The sequence below is a fragment of the Lontra canadensis genome, unplaced genomic scaffold (genome assembly GCF_010015895.1).
Source record: "Lontra canadensis isolate GAN:19392208 unplaced genomic scaffold, GSC_riverotter_1.0 scaffold13, whole genome shotgun sequence".
In the NCBI taxonomy this organism is placed as follows: domain Eukaryota; kingdom Metazoa; phylum Chordata; class Mammalia; order Carnivora; family Mustelidae; genus Lontra; species Lontra canadensis.
Genome location: NW_022631007.1, coordinates 27,441,648 through 27,448,420, shown reverse-complemented (window position 1 = coordinate 27,448,420; position 6,773 = coordinate 27,441,648). Strand labels below are relative to the sequence as shown.

The window sequence follows — 6,773 nt, the reverse complement described above, 5'->3', positions numbered from 1 at the left end:
ATTTTGTCAGCCCCAACATAAGCTTTCTGTAACTGCCAGACTGCTACTGCCTGTAGAAACTGAAGCCCAGCTCTGCCCAGAGTGAGCTGTTCCTCACCATCCTCGCATCCGAGCTCCAGCTGACTTCTCCGGGTTGCTGACTCCTGTCCCTGCACCCCCACTGCAGGCCCTGCTCTCATATCCCTCAATTCCGAGACACAGCAGAGACCATCCATCATCTGCCCAAGTCTTCTGTGACCCCAGCACCATCTCTCCTCTCCCACTTCTTCCCCATTGTCATTTGTCCCCTCTAAGCCCCCTGGCATGTTTTGTGATCTTGCACCAGTCTGGGCTTTCTTTTTCCACTTTGTTGAGCATTCTGTTATGGTATGGAAAATTTCCTACAAAAGTCCCCTGCTCTGCGCTTCTAAAGATAGTGGCAACTTGTCCTCAAAGTCCTCTTTTCTTTGTAAAGTACCACAAGCTCCTTGTTTCCCTGTTGGGCTCACTTCACCTTCCCCTTAAGTGTCTGCCATTGAAAATAGCACTTTGCTCAGTTCTTAAAGGCGTGGGGGAGCTGGACTGCGTGTCTGCCCGAGCCGGGAGGGCTTCCTGGCTTCCAGATCCGGCTCTCTGAGAACCACTTGACCCACCATGTCCACTGTGGGGCCACTCGTTTCTTTGGCAGCCATGGCAAGTGCATGGCTCAATCTTTCCTTGCACTTGATCGGTCTGGTTAAACCCTTCTATTATCTCAGGCTCTCTTTGGGTACTGTATTCTACCCATTTTCAACTCACAACAATCCTCTTTTCATAGACCTTTGATTTTTGAAGGGAGTGTTTTTGTTCTTTTATGACCTGGTTCTGCTCTTAACACCCCCGTTCTGCTTCATCTGTTCTTTGATGTCACTGTTTCGGCCCCAGTGTCTTCACCTTGGTTTTTATCTGTCTGTGCTCTCCCTTAAATGCTTCTGAGGTAAGATCTATTTTATTCTTGGAGGCCTTTAGCTATATTCCGTTAGCTCTCTCTATGTCATTGAAAAAAAGTTCCATCATTCTGAAATCTTTAAAGGGGAGCATAACTTCAGTTCTTCACTCTTTTACCTAATTCCCTACATTTTAAGAAATTAATTTCAATCTCTGACATCGCATGAATAGAAATAATAAAATTTTTCACTCTACGCTTTATGATCTCTGGCATTTTTAAAAAGATTTTATTTATTTGACAGAAAGAGAGAGAGAGAGCACAGAGGGGGAGTGGTAGGCAGAAGGAAACGGAGAAGCAGGCTCCCCGCTGAGCAGGGAGCCCGATGTGGGGCTCAATCCCAGGACCCTGGATCATGACCTGAGCTGAAGGCAAACACTTAACCGACTGAGCCACCCAGGTACCCCAATCTCTGGCATTTTTGCTTCTAAGACTCTGAGTCCTACGAAATTCAAATGGCTAGCATTGGCAGGAAATATCCTTCTCTCTAATGTAATGACATTTAAACTTGAGTAATTGATGGACCCTAAAAAAAAAAAAAAAAAAGTTTTCTGGACCTGTATCACTGACCTGATAATTTTATTTATAATAAATTGCTGTTTTAATAGATATGGTCCTGGCTAATTTGGACAGTTTCTTGATTTTAGCAACCCTATGGTGACTCAATTCACTTGCATTTTTTCCCCAAACTATCCTGAAACTTGTTCACGAGGAACATTTATGTGCCATCTTCCTCTTTTCTTTTCTCACAGGTCCTTGGTAATTATAACAGTGGTATGATCGAGCCCCGCAGGGTTGAAAACTACCAGAGCAAATGTGGGCCTGAGGCCTGTGGTATGCCTGTTCATGAAGTGGGCCTACAGGTTGTTCAAAACATGCTTTTGCATCTATCTATCTATCTATCTATCTATTTATCTATTTATCTACCTCTGAACTTTTTATTGACTTCCTGCTCCCCAAAGGGTACCCTGTTTCTGCTGCATCAATGTCTCAGAATTTTAGTATCATTGGTCTCAGGTACCACGTCGCTGTCCTCAATCCTGCAGGTGCCGGCCTTCTGCATGGTTTGTAAGGAGTTGTTGCTGTCCAGAGTAACAGCAAGACAGAAACCCTCCCCATCTGCCAGTAAGCAATGGTGGGTGGTGATCTCAGTGTCCAGCCTGACCTTGATTTTCAGCAGGGCCTGGTACTCCTGGGTCTGGCACTGTGCCTATTCCCGGGTCTGGGACAGCTCTGACTCCATGTGCAGCAGGACCCGTTGAGCTGCTCCATCTACATCGTGTAGAGGGCCCCCAACTCCTGCAGGCTGTTCTCCAAGCTGGCCTTCAGTTTTCTCATCAAGTCCAGGTTGACTGGGCCGTATGTTTCAGCTCCGTGAGGGTCATCTCAGCTGCTCCTATCTCAGCGATCTTCGAGGTGACCACTGTGGTGCTGTCTTCAGTCTGCCGGGACCAGTACTTGTCCAGCTCCTCTTGCTTCTTCTGAGGCAGCTCATCATACTGGGCCCAATGTCTGCTGTGATCTTGAGGTCCGGAGGTTTGGGGCATCCAACTCCACCATCAACCCAGAGTTGGCAGTTTGGTTTTGTAGACCCTTTACTTCCTCCTCATGGTTCTACATGAAGAGCACCTCCTCCTTGAGGGCCTCGACCTCTGTCTCCAGCTGCAGCCGAGTGACATTGGTGTCATCAGTGACCTTGCAGAGTCTATGGATGTCATTCACAGACTGGTGAATGGTCAGCTCCATCTCATAGTTGACTCTGAAGTCGTCACTGTCTGTGGCATTGGCCACAGAATTTTCAAAGATCTGAGCCCTTAGCTCTTGGTGGTCTTGACGTAATGCCCCCAGTGTCTGACCTTCTCTAAGTGTTTCCAGATTTTGATCTCTGGTCTCTGATTATCACCCTCTAGGCTCCTCACTATCTCCAAGTAGGAGGCCAGGCAGTCATTCAGGTCTTGCATGATCTCCTTCTTACCTGGATGCCCCCTATGCCTGCCAGACCTCTAGCTATCCTGGTGGCCAGGCCCTTAGAAGCTGGTGGAGAGGGATATGGAGAGATCTGGGAGCTTCAGCCCTTGGGTGCCTGCATAGACGCTGGCCAGCCAGACCTGGTGGCTGAGTGACTGCATGGAACCCAGGGACTGATAGTTGGAGGAGAAGGGGGAGTGGGTGGTGAAGCTCTGCTGTTCAGGGAGTAAAATGAGAGGCCAGGACTCAGGCTCAGGCCACTGCTCTTGCAATTATTTCGCTTGATTTGAAAAGCCCTTGTAGAAAACATTCACATCTTTGTTATGTGTCTCACTGTCGTTTATCCACTGCCCTGGCTCCTTTCCCAAGATGCCTCATGGGCATCTCCTCCAGCCTCATGCCTTCACTGTGCACAAGGGAGGCGTCCAGTCCTTAACTAAAGACTGTGGACACTTTCTCTTTCTCTCTCTCTCTTTTTTTTTTTTTTGGTTTTCTTTTTTCTTTTGGGAGTTCATATCTATAAATTATTTATTTTCTCCCAACCTGGTTTGCTTCTATGATCTTTCAAACTTCCACATTGTGTCTTTTAAACAAAAACCTGAAAATCTGAACTTGAATGGCTCTTCCCCTATTGAGGGATTTGATTAGTCCTAAACCAGTCTGTTCACACAGATTTCTTTCTCCAAATGCAGCTCTATTTTTAAAGTCAGAATCACATCCAGATCCTCTCTGTTTGGAGACTCCTAAGCGTTAGTTCCAGCCTGTGTTCTCATGGGGTCACAGAGACAGCTGTAGTTTGGGATTAAGAGATTCCCAGAGAAATTCCTCCACTTAAACTACAAAACCTTGGAATCTATTAACTTCCCTGAGGCTCATGTTTGTCATCTGCAAAATGGGATAATGACAGCTACCATCTTGTGATTCTTGTGAAGAGTTCATGAAATACTGTATGCAAAAGCAGGTTCAAAATTCTAAGTGGATTCTATATTTTTAGCTGAAGCTCTGTTCACCCTAATTTCATGTGTTTTTCTTTCAGTCCTTCAACATTTCCTTTGGAAGTTCTCCACTTTTTCCTTTGGCTCATTTTTCTGGCTCAAGTTCTCAGTCACTTCAGTCTTTCTAATGAATTAATTAATCAATCAATTGCTCAGCCATTCCTTCATATTTGGATGAAAACGTTGACATCCTGACAGTTGATGTGAGACTTGGTGGGAGCAGGGCGATTATTTGGGGATAAGGTGACTCCCACAGGATGTGTTTTCCAGGAATCAGGGCAACATGAGAAGTACTAATTGTTGACGTGGAACTGAACAGAAATCAGGAGGAAGGGAAGAGTAGGAGAGTGAGGAACGGGGGGTGGGAGAGGGGAAGCCATCAGCAAGATGGTGGGAGGAATAGAAGCTTGCCAGGGGTACAATGAGCAATGAACAAAATCGTGGGCTGGAGGGAGTGGGAAGTAATAGAAGGTCATACACATAAAATCTGGGAAATCTAATATTCTACTGCAGGTTTTCTGGTTCCTGTGATATAAACTCTGCTAAATCTTTGGTAAGCTAATCACCCTCTGCAGTAGGCTTTTGGGAAAATTATGGAAAAGGGCTGAATCCCAAGATGAGATCAGGATGGCGCGACTCAGGGATAGCAAATTCACTGGAAGTCAGAGGTGACCATAATAACCCCCTGGAGATTCACAGACATTGTGGCAGGGCTTTGAGCATCCATGTGGGGGAGGATGGGGGCTTGAACTCATCTGATCTGTTTGAAGGGGATGGTCACTCCAGTGACATCCAGACACTCACTTGAAAACACAATAGGCACCCAAAGCCAGCCATATCCTCCTCAGACTTGGATTCCATCTAACGCAAGCCTGTCACCCCATTATTCCTTTGAGTAACTTCAGAAGTAGCTATTTTTCTGTGTTTTCTATATTCTTTTCCTTATCGAGGACTAATTTTCCCTGGTGGCTTCTGCCTGTGCCTCTTGTTTACTCATTTGCTCCCACCAACTTTGTTTACCCGTTTCTTATCTTCAACCTGAAAACGATCTGCATTTTCTACCTCCTTTCTGAAGTTCCATCCCTCACCGCCTTCTCCAACTTTACAGCAGTTGTTTGTGTGGGCACTACTGGCCCAGCTGCGTGTGCATATGTGCACACGCGTGTGTACTTGTTTCTGGCTCTTGTGGCTCTGCGCATAACAATGCCAGTCTTGCTTTTATTGTGAAAGATTCTTGGATTGTTTACATAAAACTCCCTTTGGCGTCACAATATTTGTAAATTTAGTTTACAGAGAGAGAGAGGGTGTGTACACATGAGTGTTAATCTCTTGGAGGTAACATACTGAAGTATTTCTACATGAAATTATGCTTGGGATTTGCTCTAAAAGAATCCAGAAGGAGAGGGATAGAGGGAGAAGTTGAGGGCTGGATGCTCTAGATTCAACAAGACTGGCCACATTGTTGAAGCTCTGTGACGAGTACATGAGGGTTCAGTATAATATTCACTCAACTTTTGCATGTTTGACAATCTCCATAATAAAATCCTTAACTAAAGACTGTTTACTAAAGATCTGTATGTGGGTTAGTGATCTCCATAGCCAACACATTTTTTTTTTTTACTGTGCTTGACCTCCTCCCCAGCATGCCCCCCGCCAAGCCATTTCTAAGCTCTCTTTCCATATGGATTTGCTGGCATGCCTAATTTCCTTTGGTCTAGAATTTCGTGGAAGGCAGGGGCAATCTTACTCAACTTTGTGTCCCAGTGCCTAACACAGAGTGGCTTGAACTGAATTGAAAAGAGCTGAAGAAAAGTGTCTGCCCGACAATCCCCAGCCTCGCACTTTCTGACACAGGCCTCCGTCACTGTCATGGCTTTTGCTGGGCCTGTGAACGTATCCCAGGGGCTTCTAACTGAGTGGAGCCACAGCACACCCATGCAGGGCTTGAGAGGGAGGGAGAGGGAATAGCCCCTTTGGCTTTCTACATAGGCAGCCATATCACCACAAAGTGCTTTTATTGGCCTGGCCCTTTTCCTCTTATACATTCTCTCTCTCTCTCTTTTTTAAGATCTTATTTATTTATCTGACAGAGAGAGACACAACAAGAGAGGGAACACAAGCAGGGGGAGTGGGAGAGAGTGAAGCCCACATCAAGCAGGGAGCCCGATGTGGGGCTTGATCCCAAGACCCTGGGATCATGACCTGAGCCAAAGGCAGATGCTTAACGACTGAGCCACCCAGGTGCCCCTCCTCTTATACATTCTCTGAGATAATTTCAATTCCTTTCAGATCTGAAGTTCTCATCAAACTTCTTACTTTCTATGATGTGGTGGTTTGAGTGACTGTAACTGTGAACCAAAATCCATGCTGGGCTCCAGACTGCACAGAGGTTTTCCTTTGAGCGGTCTCTCTTCCCTTGCAATACACCTTCCAACTTAGAGGGAGAGAATGGAATCCTTCTCTTCTTCTTTTCTGTGGATGGTTGGCCCTCCTGCCGCCCCGGGAGAGGCAAATCTATCGGTGCCACCATCCCAGCTTCCCATTTCCCTTATCATCCTCTCCCATTTACTCCCCACTTCCATCTGGCCCCAATCTTCAGCTGTTCCCTTAATTCCTATTCTAGATTCATGTTATACCATCTCTAATCATTCTCCTGCTGCTATAGCTCTGGTGGCTTCTAGAACCATCATCCTGGTACTACCATGCTCTCACTACTCTTGAAATGGCTTATTACAAATCTCACTGTCCCTTTTGTCTTCTTCCTAGTGTGCCACTGGGAAGGTTAAACTGGGGGTGGGAAGGTCTGGTGTCATTATGCCCATCTGACAAGAATCAGAAAGGCTAAG

The 6,773-nt window shown here is 46.0% G+C and overlaps 1 pseudogene; it reads right to left on the bottom strand.

Moving 5' to 3' along the window:
- Positions 1-1,839: 1,839 nt before the first annotated feature.
- Positions 1,840-3,204, bottom strand: LOC116867617 (annotated as a pseudogene).
- Between the last annotated feature and the right edge of the window lie 3,569 nt (positions 3,205-6,773).